This window comes from Tamandua tetradactyla, chromosome 15 (assembly GCF_023851605.1).
Source record: "Tamandua tetradactyla isolate mTamTet1 chromosome 15, mTamTet1.pri, whole genome shotgun sequence".
NCBI lineage: Eukaryota > Metazoa > Chordata > Mammalia > Pilosa > Myrmecophagidae > Tamandua > Tamandua tetradactyla.
In genome coordinates, this window is record NC_135341.1 from 63,165,254 (window position 1) to 63,185,733 (window position 20,480).

Genomic DNA, 20,480 nt, shown 5'->3' on the forward strand with positions numbered 1-20,480 from the left:
ACTCTGTCTTGGTGCTTGCTCTCTCTCTCTCTCTCTCTCCAAAATGCTTCCTCTTTTAAAGGATTCCAGTAAACTAATCAAGACCCACCAGGAATGGGAAGGTTAATGTCCACAATTGGGCGCGTCACATCCCTGTGGAGATAATCTAATCAAAAGATTCCAACCTACAGTGTTGAATCAAGATTAAAAGAAATGGCTGCCCCCACAAGATTGCATCAGGATTAAAACATGGCTTTCCTAGGGCACATCATTCTTTTAAACCAGCACAGCATAGTGCTAATATATCATAACCCCTTGATAAGTGTCGTTAGTGATGGGATTTTATACAATTATCATCATGTTCTGATTATTGTTTCCATCTTTGAAATGCGATCCAAGTGTACTGGATTGGCCTGAACAGAGGGGAGTGGAACGTTCGAGCAATGACATGAGAGCTCCAACAGTGTCAGCAGCAGAAAGCACCAGCACTAAACGGAACCACAGTGCTGAGAGTCACGTCGCAGCTGTGGGCTGCTGGGGGACAGGAGCAGCAGTAGCAAAAAACCATGCTTCAGCTAGAAGTAAAAACCAAAAATTGTGGTATTGTGACACATACCAAACTCTGAAATCTGTTCTACAACTAATTGTTGTGATGTGCTTTGAAATACGTTGTGGTTTTTTTGTATATATGTTATTTTTCAACAAAAAAGGGGAAAAAAAGAATAGTGTTTTGTAGGAGGTTGACTTGAAGATTGATTTCAAGGTCTTTTTTGGTAATTTAAACATGTAAACTATGCAGGAAGCATTTTTGTTAAAGGAAAAAGAGAATACTTTTTCCCCTAAAGTAAAATTACTGATTGTCACAGAACGAGAAACAGGAATGTATAGGACAAAAGGGATGGATATAGAAAATTGTAGAAGTCTTCTTGGGAGTGAATTTTATTGGTTGTAGTTGAGGTTGGCTAAGAATTTATAGTTTTATTATTTTTTAATAGTTTTCTTATGAGCTATGTCATCATGCAAAACAGGAATTTGGTTTTCATTCTGTAAAAAATATACATATATGTACACACATATATGTAGGAGCTTTACTGATATATAATTCAAATACCATAAAATCATCACTTAAAGTGTAAACAAAAAACCAGCATGAACTGCATAAACCCATTTTTTAAATAAAAATAGCCTTCTCCCTGTATTTTTGCAATAAAAGATGTCTGAAGTGGTGTTCAGATAACTATGGTTTAAAAAAGAAAGAATCATGCTTAGAGACAGAAGTGTGGATTCGAAGCCCACCTTCAACTGTGATTACTTAGGTGAAGATGGGGAAATTCCTTCAATGCTCCCAGCCTGAAATTCCTCATATATCAATATGATTTCATAAATACCTAGCTCATAGAATTTTTAAACAAGATTCCATCAGAATTCTTAAATAAGCAACCAGCAGTTGAAGAGAGGACAAATCTCATGCAGGTCTGTCAGCAATGAGCTCACCTTGCTAGAGAAAACAGTTTGGACATCCAGTAAAAAGTCCTTCAGTTGATGTTAAAGCCATAAAGTTCCCAAGATGTCTTCCTATTTCCATGACTTGGGAACAGAGTAAGTAAAATCTTAGTCTTTTTATTGAGATGGTTCTGAAATACAAGTGTATGAAGTTTAGAATGGGTCCATGACAAAGCATTCATGAAGATAAAAGAAAGTACAGGTAACATTTTATACAATACTCTATGAATCCAACTCAAAGGTCTATCCTTTAAGATCTCTTTACTCTGGGTACAAAAATGAAATGCTTTTCTTATAGATGCTAGCGTAGGTAATGACAAGGTGTGTGACTATGAGAATTTATTTTAATTGGAAACCCAGTGTTGGTACATGGTTTTTTTTAAATGTTTGGCTGTGAACTCAAAAGTCCAGATGAATACACCACTATCACTATCCATCTCTAAACATGAAGTACACATAGAGACCATGCAAAACAATGGAATCCTTATAAAGAAAACAAAATCATCATCTTGTTTGGTTATCTTAAATGTTTATGGATAGCACTGTGCTACAGAAGGAAGTCTGCAAAACTGACGGTAGTGTTAATTTGCACCACAGTAAAGACCCTCACTTATATGTGAGCTGAAACTTCCTTAGAAAATAGATGCTCTTTCCTCTCTGTTCATTGCTAAGATGATTTAGAATTTCCTATAGGTCAGCAAACTGTGGCCCACAGGTCAAATCTGGCTGTTATTTTGGTAAATAAAATTTTATTGGAAGATAGCTATACCCATTCATTTTCTATTGTCTATGGCTGCTTTTGCTACAAGAGTATTAAGTTGAGTAGTTACAAAACAGCAGCCTCATGGGTGGCATAGCCTAAAATACTTACTATCTGGTACTTTTCAGAAAAGGTTTGCAGATTCCTGTTTTAGACAATAGCTTTACTTTTTCACTTCAAAGTAGTTCATATATGTATTATCCTATCCAACATAAGGTTTTATTGACAGCTTTGAACTTTGTGTAGTGGACACAGATCTTCAGTTACATATAGGGTTTGGCTGGAGAGGAAATGCATAGCTAAAACTATAGTTAACAACGAAAATGTAATGCTCTAAATGGATACACTGCTCTCTGAGGGAACATCTTCTCCACGTCTCCTATTATCCAAAGCTCTGAAGCAGAACCTGGTGCCTCATCACAGTCATTGGGAATTATAGGGAAGGCTTAGTGAGGAAACAGTAATTGAAATTCAGCCCCTCCCCCCTCTCCTTCTTAAAACAAAATTAGTCGGCAATTTGATGTATCTAGAGAGATATAATGAGCATATAAGCTCTAGTATGGTGAAAAGAAATGGCACATAAATAAAAAGACTCAGGGAAACCTTATATAAAACCATGCAGAGACTGACTTTAACATCTGAAAGGTGGCCAAGTTACAGGAAAACAATGTCTGGCCAGATCAATGGATTGGTGGCTCTTGTATGATCAAAATCTTACTTCTGGGAAAGATACTGTCACTGAATTTATTACTACTATTTAACAATAACAACAGCAACAGCAGAAGCAGACATCCCTGCTGTACCATATTACCCCTCGCACGTCACATTTGTAGAGACTTAACAATGTGTTGGGCATGTCCCCACAGTACCTCTTAGGGGATGATACTTTTATCATATTCTCTTTACAGATGAGAAAACTGAGGGTGTGAGGTAAAAATAAATACTGTGACAGACACAAATTCTTTTATATTTGAATCATATATACATATAAAACTTCAAAATATCATTCACATATTATTTTACAAATTAATACATTTGTAAATTTCTACAAATTTATATATTTAGCATAAATATTGCATCAGAATTTATAAATCATACTTTTACCCTCTCTATGCTTAAGTAGATAATTTATTGATTATAAGAAGTCTTTTTTTATGTGAAATTACCCAGAAAAGTACATAGCACATTGTGGGAGTTAGGTTCAGTTGTCAACTTGGCCAGATGAACATGCCTAGTTCTGTTGCTGTGGACATGAGCCAATAGTACGTGAACCTCATCTGTTGCTGATTACATCTGTAGTCGGCTAGGAGGCGGGCCTACTGCAATGAATGATGTTTGATTTAATTGGCTGGTGCTTAAATGAGAGAGTGCAACATAGCACAGCTGAAGCAGCTCAGCACACCTCATCTCAGCACTTGCAGCTCGGCCCAGGCCTTTGGAGGTGCAGAAAGGAATCACCCCGGGGAAAGTTGCTAGAACCCAGAGGCCTGGAGAGAAGGCCAGCAGAGATCGCCCTGTGCCTTCCTAGGTAAGAAAGTACCTCAGTCGAAAGTTAGCTGCCTTTCCTCGGAAGAACTAATGAAATAAATCCCCTTTTACTAAAAGCCAATCTGTCTCTGTTGTGCTGTATTCTGGCAGCTAGCAAACTAGAACACACATAGGAGGTATTCAATAAATGTGATCTGATATGAATCTGAAAGAATACATATGTGCTATATATGCTGGTTTGAAACTGTTAGGTACACAAGAAAATCCATGTTCTTTATCCTAATCCAGTCTTGTAGGGGTAGACTTATTGTTTGGGTGGGGTCTTTTTGATTAATTTGTTTCCATGGAGATGTGACCCACCCAATTGTTGATGGGACCTCTTGATCATGTTGTATCCATGGAGCTGTGCCTCTGCCCATTCAAGGTGGGTCTTAATCTGCTTACTGGAACCCTTTAAGAGGGAACCATTTTGGAAAAAGCTCAGGGCTGACACAAAGAGAATCCTCTGGAGATGCAGAAAGAAAATGTCTCCAGGGAAACTGTTTGAAACCTGAAGCCAAAGGACCAGCAAATGCCACCCATGTGCCTTCCCAGATTGGCCTTTCTTGAGTCAAGGAGTATCCTTCACTGGATGCTTTAGTTTTGACATTTTTATGGGCTCAGAACTGTAAACTTATAACTTAATAAATCCCCTTTATAAAAGCCAACCCTTTTTTGGTATATTGCATTCCAGCAGTATTAGCCAACTAAAACGATATGATAGCTTATCAGAAAAATGGCCTCTCATTTTTGTGTCCATGTCCCTGCGGAAATCACTCACATACTGACTCTGGGGTTACCCATGTGACTTGCCTTGGCTAATGGTTCAATAACAATTGTGAGGCAGAGACTACAAATGTGCCTGCATGCTGGGGCTTTCCTTATCTTGCTGCTCTTAGAACGCATTGGTTATCATGTGATCAAGCCTGGCTAGGCTGCTGGAGAATGGGACGATATGTAGCCCATTTATTTCCGCTGCCCAAGGAACAACCAGCTAACTACCAGACTCAGTACTAGCCAGCCCCCAGCTGACTAGTGAATTGACCACAGAAGCACGAGGGAGTCTGGCCAAAATCATCCAAACTCAATCCAGCCCAGAAAAACTGTTCAGGTAGAATCATGAACTAAATAGATGATTGCTATTTTAAGCCACTAAATTCTAAGGCGGTTTGTTATATGGTAAAGTTAATTGACTCCCCCTCCATCAGAAGTAAAATATTTTATTGCTGATGGGGAACATGAGAACTATAGTCTCAACAAAAGGTAAAGAAGCTCTTTCACTCAGTCATTCCAAGGGACATTGCTTCAAGGAGCCCTTTTAAACTGAATTATGTTGCAGGCATATAAAGACAACTAGCCAAGCTGGACGATGTGCCAGATGGTATTGGATTTATGCATATTTATGTACTGCATGTTTTTCTATTTTGTTGTCCATCTTGTCCCTTGCGTAGATAGTTATTTAGAATAATTGTGAATCTTTGACTGACACTCCAAACGCAGCTTCTTCCTTTGGACACACTAGGAAGAAAAACCAATCCAAACAAAAAAAGCCACCAAAGCTCCAAAGAGCTATTACAATTGTTTTACAGTTTCATTAGAAAACATCCTGCCTGTTATACTTGCTTCCGGAAACTCTAATGATAATAGTGTTTGTTGCTACTGCTTAATTCCCCCTCAGGGTGTCTGCTTTTTACAGTTACGATTACAATTGGAAAGTCATTCAACCACATGTTCACATCAATTTATCCATTAATTTATTTGACCCGTTAATCTATTAGTTATCTGTCCAGTAATCCATTAAACTGCTTAAAATAATATTTGCAGTCACTAGCTTTGGGATGCCTTTGGGTCAAAAATGATGAATCCAAATTATTAATGAGGCTATTTTATTCATTTTGGAAACTCTGATAGTGCTATAAAGCAAATTGTGAATGCCTTCTTAATTACATGACTGCAGACGAGACCATAAAGGCCTGTGATAGGGTAATAACTCACTCCTAGGTTCTCACTATCACTCAACCAGTTCATTTCTCTATCCTGGTAGAAATACTGATGCACACATGTGTGTGTGAGAAACACTATACTTGGGGCAGAGATAACCTAAGAAGGAACTGAACTGTGCCCTTAAAAGCTGACCATCTGAGTTGAGAAGACAAATTCATAAAGCAGCTACCTGCAATTCAAAGAACTAACAACCTGCCAAAGGAAACAGAGGGGCTTGGGCAAACCTAAGAAGCCTTCAGGGATGAGCAGGGCTCTACTCCAGGGTCATAAATATAAACTTGACAGGAGACAGATAGGTACTTTAAAGGAATGAATCTAGTCTAGGGGGGAAAAAAAGCAAATGGGAGTTGTGGCAACTGTGACCAACCATATAACTTATACAATGTCAAAGGAGGCAGCCACCCCATAGCTTTGGCCACTGCTAAGGAAAAACAGGGGCCCAGAATTGCTAGATCTGCTTTTTAAAGATAATCTGGAAAGCCCTAATTCTAAATGAAATACTGTTTTTGAAGTATACACAACGAAGTCCAATTTAAAAAAAAACTATGCAAAGCAAATGAAACATCAACAGATTAAAATTTTAATATATGCAGCTGGTTTGTAACATCCATGATAAAAAGGTTTCCAGGATGAGCAGAGTAAGGAATCAATCAAAGTGCCTGGTGAATTCAGCAAAGAGTGCGTAGTTCAAGGTAATTGGAGGGTGCTGGGTGTGATTAATGTTTCTAACCCCCATCTGAGCTGGGATTATCCATAGAATATTTTAAGAATGTATACTGATAATCAAAGAGGTAAAAAAAAAAAAGATCCCAAATTTTGTTGTCTTATGAAGTGTCAGGCCATTACTTTAGATTCTTCTAGTTGTGTTCAACATCTGCCCGGCATCGTCACTGCTCTGCTTCTTGTTATGGACTTCAGAGACAGCGAGAGCCGAGTCTATCCAAGGTCAGACACAGATGATGGTAGGGTTGACCCTTCACATTCCTGTACTTAATCAGACCAAGGAGTACACTAAGAAAAACACACACTGGGGTGTGGAAACCATATCACCAGGGAAATAAGATAGAGGGGCTGGTTAGAAATGCAAGCCACCTGTTAGTATTGTGTGAGAGATGGAAAGAGACAATATGAATAGAAATCCCCAAGTCTTCGTCCAGCACCTACCCCTCTTCTTTCATTTTCCAATACTGTTTCTCCTACATGCTTAGATACTGCTCTCCTCCAACTCTCCACCCAGTCTTCAATCTTACTCCTGGCTGAGGTACAACTTCCCTCTCTCCTACTGACTTCCCTAAATTCCAATAATAGATATATGTCCACTCTACTTTGAAATGCCTCTGCAATTAAGTATTAAAAATGTTACAGGTCAGTGCCAAAAAATAATTTAACAGGATTCTAAAATAACAAAGAAGGTATTCAAAGATAGAGGAGTCACATTAGCTGATTTTATTTTATTTTTTTTAACTTTTCCAAATACATCTCACAACTCATGTACTGTAACGCAGCTGAGCCAGGTCTGAAATTTTTTTTATTGACGCCATTTGGCAGAAGACTCTACTCCAGGGTTTAAGACGTCTACATATTTAATTTTAATATGTTCATGGGCACTCAGAGGAATAGGAAATACCTGACAAAAATCTATTCAGTACAAGAAAATAAGTGGAAAGAAATGAGGGGAGCACAGATGTCAATAGCATGAGATCCTGTACCCTACAGACAAGGCTCTGGAATTTCTAGAAGCCAACATTAAAGAAGGAAAATTCATTACATGAGAGTTTCTGTACAGACAGACTTTGGATCCAGTTCTGTCTTTAGCATCAAAGCAACTCACTTTCACATTATCTTTAGTTGTGTTTCCAAAAACTACATACAGCTCATAAGGGAGATCAGTACAAATGAGCATCCACCCTGAGGGTGTAATCTGAAGCACCTGCCCACAGACAGCTTCCCCAGCAGGCTTAGGGTATCCAGAGCACCTGCTATTAGAGAACTCCCCTGGAGGAGCCCATCAGGGGAGGGCATGGTTTTTAAAGAACCTCAGTGAGGGTGTACCGGAAGTCTGGCGGGAGAAGAGTGGTAGAGCCTCCTCTGGCCACGTGCAACTCACATTTACAGTGAGGAATTCAGCACATTGACTGGTGGGCCCGCCAGCTTCACCAACGTGGCTGGCTCTGTAGAAGTAAAGCACAGGAAAGAAAACTTGTGGGCGAGGCATGCGTGAGCCTCAGCACACCCTCACACCAGCCCAGTGTGCGCCTGTTTATATGCTCAGAGTAATCACGTTCCAGCTCTTACCAGCCTCCTGAGTGGTTCCAGAGTCTATAGCTTTCTGATAGGTTACGAAGCGTTGGAATATAAAATTGGAAGTATGGTGATCTGATGAAAGAATTTCTCTTAGGCAGTCAGGTACTGAAAAGATTCAAGAAACCAGTAGCTTGATGCAAATAACTGCATTCCCTTCACGTCACGAATGCAAAGAAAAAAAGAGGGTCTCTCTCTCTGTCTCTTTTAATGGGGATTGGTAATGAACAGATTCCCCTGATAAATCTATTTGACTGGTAAATTTCTATAGAAAATCAATTGCAATAAACATTGTCGTTAACCAAATAGACTGAAAACATTGCCATAACTCTGATCTTACATTTTACAAACTAGAAAGTGTTGGCTATTCCCTAAGTATATGCGGGGCAGGGATTGGCACACTCAGTATCTTGTAGTTCAGTTAAAAGCTCAACACGAAGGGACTTTCATAATCAAAACTGGAGGGAAAAAAAGAAGAAAGAAAAGCAATGATGATAAAATATTGGGAAATTCTTTCTGTCCCTTTTGTTCTGTTCTGTTCAGGCACCATTTGCCAGGTATGGAAGCCCTCTGCTGGTCAAGATTTTATAGAAGGTGATCCACTAGAAATATACTTTTTCAAAGGAAGGTAAATAATTTTCAAATTTTCAATTGTACACAGACCTGAAATTTCTTTTGAAGATTAATTAAATATTGATTGAACCTAAATAAGTAGTTTTACAAAGGAAAGATAGCCACTTATTCTAGGTTCGTAATTTTGTTAGACATTTTCTCTGAAGTGCGTTTATATGACCGAGAGACAAGAAATCTACTCGAAGGGAAACACTCCACCCATGCTTTCTAGTTCTTCTCCACTTCATGTGTAGGAAATGCTTCTTGTCTGTGTGACTGCCTGGTGAGCTTTAGCCAGGTTTCTTGAATTCTCCAAGGCTGATACATTTTTCAAGATTTGGAGGGTTTAGTCCTAAAAGTTATTCTGCTTCCTGAATTTGGCTCATTAGGCAAATAATAATCATAATGTAATGGAAAATAATATCTTCCTCAGGGAAGGCTAAAGTGAGGCCAAAGCGAGCACAGGAAGGCAAAGTAGATCAAGAAGCCATGAGCGTGACAACAAGGAGGGGAAGCCATTAGGCTTAATGCTTTGGCTACCACACCGCTGACCAAGGACAAAAATAGATGAGTCCCCAGCCTCTTGCCCCTGTGAGAACCTCCTTAATTATTCTCTGGCATTTGTAATAATGTCCTCCTTTGCTTGATGTTGCAAAGGAACTTGCCCAGGGCTTATGAAATTTCAAACAGTCAAGAAGAGAGCCACCATACCCTTGGAACAAGACGCAACTTTCCTTTATTAAAAAAAATAAAAACAGGAAGGCAGCAACAACTTTTTTTTTAAGGAATCTAGAAGTTTGTAGGGTATTAAAATACAAGGCTCGTGGGTAGGCACAAATCCCTTATGCAGTAACAAAAAGCATAAGTAGTAAGTGATGAGGCTTTATATAGCCAGACTGAAAGGGATTAAATTCTACTTAGGTGGCCTTAGTAAATTACTTAACCTCTCTGTGTTTCAGTTTCTCATCTAAAAAATGTGAATAATACAATCCACCTTCTAAGAGAGCTGTGAGGAGTAAATGAATTTGCATGTAGAAAGGATTTAGGAGAGTGCCTGACACATGACAGAAATCATTTATATTGTCAAGTTTACTATCTAAGGCAGTGGTTCTCATGGTGGGGGGGATTTTGGCCCCAGGACACGATCAGCAATGTCTGGAGACAGTTTGATGGTGACAATTAGGGGGCGCTAGTGGCATCTAGTGGGGAGAGGGCAGGGATGTTGCTAAATATCACCTAAACCACACAGCACAGCCTCCCACAACACAGAATTATCAGGCCCAAAATACCAACAGTGCCAACACTGACGTCGCGGGCTGATTAAGGGTATACTTTAAAAGATACTCTATAGGGAACACAAAGCCTGATACAATAATTTCTCTTAGGCAGTCAGGTCATGAAAAGATTCAATCTTGCCTTCCGGAAGGCAAGTACACACCCCATAATTCTATATATATATATATTTTTTTTTGGTATACTGTATGGTGGGAGTCACATTTCATTCTTTTCCATGTGAGTATCCCATTATTGCAGCACCATTTTGTTGAATTTTTGTTTGTTTGCTTTGGGTAGTACATGGGCCAGGAATCGAACCTGGATCTCCTACAGGGCAGGTGAGAATTCTACCACTGAACTACTCATGCCCCACTCTACAGTTCTCTTCTTAGTTGCATGCTCCGCTAATGGTCAAATGGTGTCTTGGAGTCCTGGTTTCTTGGCCAGCCCAGGAATCTGGTTGTGAATTGAGCCTTCATTTCCACCAGTCCCAGACACCTTGATCAGCCCAGGACTCCATGCCCCACTCTCTCCCACACACAGGGTAGTGAGGGTCACTGAATTCATCTCTTTGAATGACCTGAAAGATCTCAAATGATTCATCCCACAGAAATCGAGAATTATTACTGTTCTCACTAGATCTAAAAATTTAATTCTGCTTTACAAATCCTCGCAGACACCGTAAATGCCAAATTGGTGTGTGATTTATCAATTTCATCATCAGTAATACCCACAAAGACTAGGAGGAGCCTTCTTGTTACAAATATTTCAGTGAGAATGTGAATATTCTTCTCCGTTATTTATTGCACAATATTTGCACATTTGTTGTTGGTTAGAATGGGAAAATAGAGCTATTGTATAACTGCCCTAGCAGGGGTGCCTGCACAGTAATGAGTGATAAATATTGATGATTGAATTGAAAATAACAAATTTCTTGGTGCCTCAACTTCAATTTGCAATCAAATTCTAGTTCCCATTTATTAATTGTAATAATAAATAAATGTAACTGATAATGACAGACCTGCTTTACAGTTTTCGGAATGTTTTCTCAAGCCTTCTTTCATCTAATATTTTTAACAGGACATACTTAACTAATGTGACGAATGGGGACACTGAGACGGAAGTTATAACCCACCCCATCCGTACCCTACTCCTGGGCCCTCCTGCGGTTACTGTCAAAATTTCAAATCAAATCCCTGGATTCCATAACCAGCCCTCTAACTACTCATCTCCTAGTCATTCTCCCCACCCCCACCAAACATTCTCTACATTTATATCAACATCAATCCTCTGCTAAAAAGTATGTACTATTTTCTTCCAAATTTTATTAAAGTGGGAAATATAGACTCAGACTGAAACAAGGTTTGCCCTATCAATATATGGTTGTAGTTAGATTACCAACATTAAGTGTTCATGATTCATTTTAGAACATGCAGAAGGCTTCCAAAGTCCCATTTCCCACAGTCTCCTGCCAACACCACCTATGCCTTGTGCTTCACCTTCAACCAAATATGCACAAAAAGCAGGTGCATATACATGCACGCACTGGTTCAAAGTGAGGGGCATCTAGTTGATAGAAAAGAAAGAATCAGGCACATCTTGGGAGAAGACCATTTCAGTGAGATTTTTTTTGGAAATCAAATATTTTCCCCAAGAACACATTTCAATATATATAAAAGTCACTGGATACACAGCTTACTTTAGCATATTGTGCTGCACAGATATACTCCAGGAATATGCCAATTTCATTAGGTTTCCTAAAGAACATTTGGAAAGTAATCTTCTTATATTCAGAGATATGTGCCCTAAAACCTCAAATTTTGGGACTAAATAAGCTTTTGCCTCAAAATAGGAAACCACAATCTTATAACTGTCAGATGGGGTTCACATTCAGAGGAGACTGAACGGAAAATAAGTTGCATGAATAAGTGACAAGAAGTTCTCCACGTTCAATCCCATCCTTTCCCTTGCTGTGATTTACTGATAGTTGGTGTGTGCACCTTTCTTTTGAAGACCAGCCACTGTCTTGGGGTCAGATAGACCTGAATCCAAATGCTAAATCTAGTTACCAACCCTGGGATCATGGGTAAGTGTCCTAACTTCTCCAAAGACTCATTTTTTCAACTGTAAAAATAAAGATAATGCTGATTTTATAGGGTTCTTGTAGGGATTAAATAAGATGAATAAAAAAGAAAGGGTTTAGAACATTTAAACAATCCTGGAAAGATATGAAAACTCTCAAATGAGAATCCCAGTATAAATCCACAACCAAAGTAGCTATGTGACCAAAGACCTCATCCATCAGGCATCAGAAAACATATTAGCGAATCCAAAAATTTTATGAAGTCCAGGACTCACACGTTCTAGTCAGTAAAATAATGTTCAGTATAGCCACTTCAGACAATAGCCACTTCGAGGAGTTCACTCCTCGTTGTGTAACGCAAACCAGCACTGCCAATGGAAGTTTAGAAGAAACCACAGAAAAACTCCAACCAATGTAAAAGGAAAAAGAATAAAAACCTAAAATAGCAGCATGTATTTCTAAAACCAGGTGTAGGAGAATTTTAATGACTGTGTTTTTTGTTTAATTAAATTGCCTTTATGGTTGCTTTGGCAGACGTCTAGAAACCAAATGACTAATTAAGAACAGAAAGAGCAGTTTTATGCTTGCCTTTATTAGAGGCAATAAGGAGAATGAGTTCTGAGTAAACCATTAACTCTAAAGTTCAGCAAATCTCCACAATGGCTGAAGAAAGCTTCTAACTTACTAGAGGAGGTGCAGGGTGTCACACTCTGTTGTGTTTTTAATAAGTATTATACTGGAAAACTTACCTGATACCCTTTATTGTGAATAAGAGACTTCCAAAATCTGATTATTAAAAGCTATTGAGTTAGGACTCTGGAGGCCTGTCAGTGGTATGATAGAAATGGCTTGTCCCGGCTTACAATAGCAGGTTGTTAAATGTTCAGGAATTTGTTAGCCAGTTGCCAAACACAAGCATTAATGAATAGTAATAAACTTATAATTAACATCTTAAAAACTGAAATAATACTCAAAACTTATGACTGCTAATTATTACATTTCACTATATCTAGGGCTATTCACGTCTATTATATATGTATAGTGTAAATACTGTATGTTTTAGTTTATTAATGCTACCCAAATGCAATATACTGGAAATGGGTTTGCTTTATAACGGGAATTTATTAAGTTACAAGTTCACAGTTCTAAGACCATAAAAATGTCCAAACTAACATATACAGGAAAAGATGCACCTTGACTCAAGAAAGGCTGATCTGGGAAGGCACGTGGCTGGTATCTGCTGATCCTTTGGCTTCTGGTTTCAAACAGCTTCCCCAGGGGCATTTTCTTTCTGCATATCCAAATGTCTCCATCTGTGTTGGCTCTGAGATTTCCAAAATGGCTCCCTCTTAAAAGACTCCACTAAGCAGAGTAAGACACATCCTGAATGGGTAGAGAGCTATCTCCATGGAAACCACCTAACACAAGATCCCACTCACAATTGGGTGGGTCACATCTCTATGGAAACAACTTAATTACAAAGATCCCACCCAAACAATAGGCCTACCCCCACAATATTGGATTAGGATAAAGTACACATGGCTTTTCTGGTGTCCACAACAACCTCAAACCAGTACACTATATAATAGGAATAAAGACCACTGTAAATATCCTGTAGAAATGATTTTTTTTTTTTTTACCTACTCACGGTTTCTATGAGGGCATACTCTGCACTCCAGCCACATTCTATACTGTAACTGGACTTTCCCAATGACAGCTGATTGGACTTTGGAAGGAAACCTCACCAAGGGCAGCCAATCCACTACCGGCTGGCCAATGACCTGAGTCATGTTAATGGCAGAGTGTGAAAGATTCCCAGAGCAGCCTAAAGTCCAGAACTCTCCTCTGCTTCATTCTTCCTAGGTTGTAATTCATAGGGCTCCTATTCTTGGAACCCCGTCTCCCATACTTAGTCCCAGTCCCACGTGTACACCTACCACAAATACTCCTTATCTGAATAGCTATCATGAAGGGCATTATCATACAACAATGCAAAACAGCAATTGAAAAGATTTGGGGTAAAATAGGTCTAACAAAATCATCCAGAGAGTAAATCAGTAAATTATATTAAATTCTAAAATCAACCAAATATGGAATTCTTTTGAGGGAGTATTCTTTCTACAAGGCATAGAAGAGAAGATGACTATTCCATAGCTACGAGAACTCAAAGCACTTACAAATAATCTGATCAGAAAATAATACGTTTCATCTTGTCTCATTTGACTTAGGAATTAATATTATCATAATTCAAAGTCAAATATCTCTGCCTTTAAGGAGCTAAAACCATATTGCATAGCATTCTTTTCCACTTAAAAGCTAAATTGGTAATACTTTTTCAATATCTATTAAGTACAAACCCTGTCCTAGGCATTGTGAATACAGAGAAAATAATTTCTTCCCTGTAGATTGTTCACTTTCTTGGTGGGGAGAAAGAAGTGTAAAGACCACTATATTTCTATACAATTTGTACGTTTTAACAGCGATATGAGAATACACAGCAGGCAAGCAATGTTTCAGAGAAGGGGTGTGCACACAGGGGCAGTAGAGGAGGTGATGATTACACTCAGTCTTGGGCCATGAACAGTTGACCTGAGAAGAAGGGCTGGTGTAAGAGAGAAATGACAAGAGATGACATGGGAAATAGTTTGAGGCAAATGGAACATGGAGCCTAGAGAATGAGAAAAACCCAATGAAGGAGCTAAGAGTCAGGTGTGAACAGTCTTCTCTGACATTCACAAGAATCTAAAATATGTCCTGGGGGGTTAAAAGGGAAGCACTGAAGGATTTGTTTGAGATCACTCGTAGTTTGGAAGGTGGTTGGAGGGGGATAACCCAGGTGTAGGGATTTCCTATACTTGTAACCATCTCAGTAAGACAATTGGGTCCAAAGGATGACATTAAAAACAGAAATTATGAGGAAGACATAGATATGATATTTCAAGGAGATATTTAGAAGATATACAGCCAGATTTTGGTAGCATTACATGTACAAGTATGAGAGAGACATAAACTAAAGGTGACTCCCATACTTCATCTTTGGCAATTTAGTGAAAACGGGGATATTTTTGAGAAATGGAATTTCTTCAACAAGTATTTACTGCTAGGCAGAGTGCAGAAGCAGTGAACAGATGGGAGAAGTGAGAGGAACGTAGCTCTGTTTGAGCCATTTTTGTATAATTTTCTAAAAGAATGACTATTTAACAAAGCAATCAACCACAGAAAAATGATGGTTATTAACATTTCTGATAAAAACCAGTTGGTCTCAAAGAAGGATAAGGTTGTATTATCCAAATTGTCTTTAGTACTCATTAGTTCATGTTAGTTTATGTGTGCCTCAACTCATCCACACCAAAGGTTTTAACTTACACTTTAAGTGTAAGGCAGAGGAATGAGTTGGGCTTAAATCCATCAAACCAGTGCATAAACTGGGAGTATGAAACAATGGAAACTAGATAACATGAAGAATTGTTAAAAGAGCAAAATCTCTTAGGGATTATTGAGAAAAACATGGCTTGATCTAGAGAAGAATTAAAGCAAATGGTCTTGAAGCTAAGCATACAAAAGAGGCCAAAAATTGAATAAATGTCTGGGAAATTCTAACCACCGATGAACAACTTTACTTGAAACTAAAATCAAGGCAAGAGATTCATTTCAAGACTCAGATTATCTGGAAAACAACATTGTGTTCACACATTCTATGCGTAGACAACCAGGCTTACAACCAGTCTTTTATCTTCTTTACATTTCTGGACCCTTTATACCTTTCTTTGCCATTTGGTCATTCTGCCAATAAGAGGCTGTGTTGGGTTTAAAGTATTTATATACCCTAGAAAAGCCATGTTTTAATCCTAATCCCATTTTGTAAAGATAGCTGTTTCTTCTAATCTCTATTGAGTATTGCATGTTGGAAACTTTAATTAAATTATCTCCATGGAGATGTGACTCAATCAAGTGTGGGTATTAAACTTGATTAAGTGGAGATGTGTCTCCACCCATTCCAAGTAGGTCTTGATTAGTTTACCGGGATTTTTTTGGAGAGAATGCCTTTTGAAACAATGAGAAAGCCACAGCAGAGCGGAGCAGAGTCATGAGGCTGAGAAAACCACAGAATCCAGCAGCCAGCGAGTAACCTTTGGAGATTCTGAGAGAGTAGAGAATGTTGCAGAACCCAAAGCAGAGAATCCACCAGCCAGCAACTTTTGGAGATGAAGAAGAAAACATCTCCCAGGGAGCTTCATAAAGCAGGAAGCCTGAGAGGAAGCTAGCAGATGCTGTGTTCACCATGTGATGAGAGAGAAACCTTGAGCTCATCAGCCTTCTTGATCAAGGTCATCTTTCCCTGGATGCCTTAGATGACATGTCTATAGACTTGCTTAAATTGGGGCACTGGCATTGTCTTAGAAATGCAAACCTGTAACTTATAAACTCCCCCTTTTAAAAAGCCATTCCATTTCTGGTGTATTGCATTCTGGCAGCTAGCAAACTAGAACAAAGGCTGATATAAACAGGGAGAGCATTTGGCATCTTCTCTCCAGTTTCACAGACTGACAGCTCTGTAGGGCCATCAGCCAAAAGAGTTCCAATTAGTCTCCTGAGGGAGATTTATGAAATAATGATATCTGTTACAACTTGAAGGAAGTCTGTTTTTAGGTTTCTTAAGAAATTACAAATACTTTTCTTTGGACGCTAAGGGCCCTTACTCTTCCTCCTAGGCCTTCTGTTACCTTAGAACCACAAACCAATATTCTCCAATCTGCTCTGATCTATTTAGAAGATAGTTTGGATTTTGCAATAGATTTCATAGCATTCGGTCCTGTTCTAGTTTGCTAGATGCTGGAGTGCAATATACTAGAAACAGAATGGCTTTTAAAATGGGGAATTTATAAGTTGCTAGTTTATAGTTCTAAGGTCAAGAGAATGTCCCAATTAAAACAAGTCTATAGAAATGTCCAATCTAAGGCATCCAGGGAAAGATACCTTGGCTCAAGAAGGCTGAAGAAGTTCAGGGTTTCTCTTTCTAGTGGAAGGTCACATGGTAAACACAGTTTCTCTTTCATCTGGAAAGGCACATGATGAACATGGTCAGGGTTTCTCTCTCATCTGGAAGGGCACATGGTGAACCCGCATCACTGCTAGCTTCTTCTCCTGGCTTCCTGTTTCATGAATCTCCCTGGGGGGTGCATGTTCCTTCTTCATCTCCAAAGGTCACTGGCTGGTGGACTCTGCTTCTCGTGGCTGTGTCATTCTCTGCACTCTCAGAATCTCCCTCATTCTCCAAAATGTTTCCTCTTTTATAGGACTTCAGAAACTAATCAAGATCCACCCAAATGGGTAGAGACATGCCTCCACCTAATTCAGTTTAACAACCACTCTTGATTAAAACACATCTCCAGGGAGATGATCTAATTACAGTTTCAAACATAAAAAGCTGAATAGGGATTAAAAGAAACAGCTGCCTTTACAAAATGGGATTAGGATTAAAACATGGCTTTTCTAGGGTACATACATCATCTCAAACCAGCACAGGTATATAGCCCTCTTCAAAAGTGAAACACTGCTCCTGCCTGGGAGGTTGACTACTGATGCTTTTGGTGGAAGTTCCCTCTGGCAATTGCCCTCAGCAGAAGGCAGATACCTTATTAATTTAAAGTCACACTTCCTCCAAGGCAGTCAGTTTCTAATGGCTAACTGGTGTGGGCAACAAAGACCCAGCTGTTTTGCCTTAATTTTGGACATTTCAAAAGAACATCCCAGCTCCACAACTTGCCAAGGGATTGGCTGACACCTTTGTCACAACTGTATTAAATTCCTCCTTCTGCAAATCCAGCTTTCCTTACTCTCTTACAGGTTGATCTCCAAACCCTCCCACATGCAAATATTCACCTGACAATCTGTTTCCTGGGGAACCCGAATGAAGACCACTTTCTAAGTCTTTGGATGACCTATGATTACAATCAGTCCCTTCACTGTTAAGAAAATACAATATATCAGGCTTTGTCAGAATTGAGACCAAATTAGAGCTGTTTTCCGCATGTGGCAAATCCCTTGGTTTCATCTATTACACACTTTGTCAAAGAGTCATTATGTTTGTAAATTACCTCCCTATGATACAGTTGCAGGCCAGAGATTGTGGCTGGATTACAATGACAAGAAGTAAACAGCTGACGGTCAGCATTCAGATTCGGCCTAAGAACCAGGTAGACTTTGCACTTTGATAATTCTCGTATATTTAAAACCAGCCTCAACAACCTCAGACCTTTGATAGATTACTATTCACTGTTATCCATTTAAATGTGGTTAAAAATTCAGTCACAAATCCAAAGCAATAATAGTTACTATTTGTTGAGTGTTTACTACATAGTAACCTCTCTAATTTTCTCATTTAATCACATCAATGGTCTCACAATGAAGGTATTATTTAACAACTGGGAAAACCAAGGCTCAAGGAGATTTCTAGTTATATCTTTGTCTTCTACCTCAGCATAAACTTGAAACTTTCCCCTTTATCTTAAAAATGTTTCCCTTCTCCACTTGTATCCCAAGCAGGGAAGAGCCCGGAATTCTACTACATCTGGAATAATGACACTCTATTATAATTCCCTCTTCCCTCTCCCCACCTTTCTGTAATGGGGAATATTGGAAAAGTCACTAGATCACAAGTCAGTCTTAGGGTTCCAGATACTTGGAATTATCATAACTGTAAAATTGAACAAAGCATAAGCTCTCATTATCAATTACCTACATCTCTTAAGTTAGGGGACTGAATTAGTTCTACGATTTTCTACAACTGTCACAAAGAGTATGTTCTAGTGTCTGATTTCTGCATGATTTCACCCAACTTTTTTTTTCTTTTATTAGAACTTGTGGATTTATAGAACAATTTAAGCATAAAATAATAAAATACAGGATTCCCAAATACTATCCTATTATTAACATCTTATGTTGGTGTGGAACATTTGTTACAACTTATGAAAGTAATTTTTATAATTGTTTTATTAACTATAGTCTAGGGTTTAACTATTTGTGTAGTACAGTTCCCTTGTATTTTTTTTCAAACATTTATTCTGTTACCATACATACAACCTAACATTTTCCTTTTTAACCACATTCAGATATGTATTTCAGTGCTGTTAATTATGCTCACAATGTTGTTCTACAATCAGCATTCATTACTGAAACATTTCCACTATTTCAAATAGGAACTCTGTGCATCTTAAGCCTTAACTTCCCACTCCCCTAGCTTTTAATACAATGCAGGACTCCACTATTTAATGGCACATAAAATCGGATCTGATTTTTCAAGCTTTCACGGGTTATACTGCAGATGAAATAATAGAACTGAGTTCTCATCTTTATCCACTTACTCTAAAAAGTCCATGCTATGATCCAGGAACATGCCAAATTTTAAGGTGGGCTTTTCAAGGTCCTCTATCTTACTATCATTTTATGTATATGTTGAAATTTGTCACTTTAAGAATTAATGGACTCAATTTGCCATGAGTATTAGAATTTCTGGAATTAGAAAAATTCCATAAAAATAGCAGGAACAGAAAACTGTGAGACAAGAAAGTCAGAGGGAAGCAATGGAATAGGGGTTGGGGGACAGGTGGACAGGAATAGAAGAAAGAAAAGGACAAACAAGTAAAATGTAAGGAAGAAAAGGGGAAAATACTGATCTTTGAGAGCTACAAAAGAAGGGAAAAAAATTAAACTTTTATTTAGTATAACATAAAGGAAACTTAATGGTCATCTGGTCTACCTCTCCCCATTCCCCTAGCATTAGTAGTACATTTGCCCCTTTAAGGAAAGTTAATCTCCTAGACAAGAAGTCAAGTAGGAATTGAAAGGGTGTAACACATCATAAATGTGATAAGAAAAAAGCTTTGGAAGAGTAGGAGAATGCATATAGAGTGGGTGTAAAGCAAAGAGAGTTCTATTTTTGATTTTGACAGAAGAATTGTTTTTGAAAAAAAAATCTGTAATTTTCTAGGCACAAAAGCCTTTTCTGACATATGAGATCATTTATCTACTACCTATTCAGCATCTATCTATCATCTAGCTATCTATCATCCAGTTATCACTATGGCAACAATCACCAGGCACGTGGGTGTTTTGACACTCCAGAAGCAAGCTTCAAGTTCATGGGATCTGTCGCCCAAGGTGAACACAATGCAAAGAAAGTGTTCTTGGGTCCCTTCTTAAATGCATCGGTGTTTCAGACATAGTGTTTCCAGAAAACTGCATTGCTTGGGGGTACAAAGCAAGGCCCTGGCCCTTTAAAGCAGTTGTTACCAGGATGTTTAAATTTACTTTAGAAATAAATCAGGTATAGAATGCTTTCTCAGGGTTTTGCTCCCATATTTTCTCTCTTTTTTCTTATTGCCTTTTGAATATGAATTTCTTCCTCCCACCGTGCCTGCTGGCAAACTTCCAAGG

The 20,480-nt window shown here is 38.6% G+C and overlaps 1 long non-coding RNA gene across 3 annotated transcripts in view; it reads left to right on the forward strand.

The window, feature by feature from the left end:
* The first annotated feature begins 1,407 nt into the window (after positions 1-1,407).
* Positions 1,408-20,480, forward strand: part of LOC143658015 (uncharacterized) — a 59,445-nt gene continuing 40,372 nt past the window's right edge. For all 3 annotated transcript variants that reach the window (XR_013163070.1, XR_013163068.1, XR_013163069.1), the window contains exon 1: positions 1,408-1,578. This is a non-coding gene — a long non-coding RNA (uncharacterized LOC143658015). The remainder of the gene's footprint in view (positions 1,579-20,480) is intronic.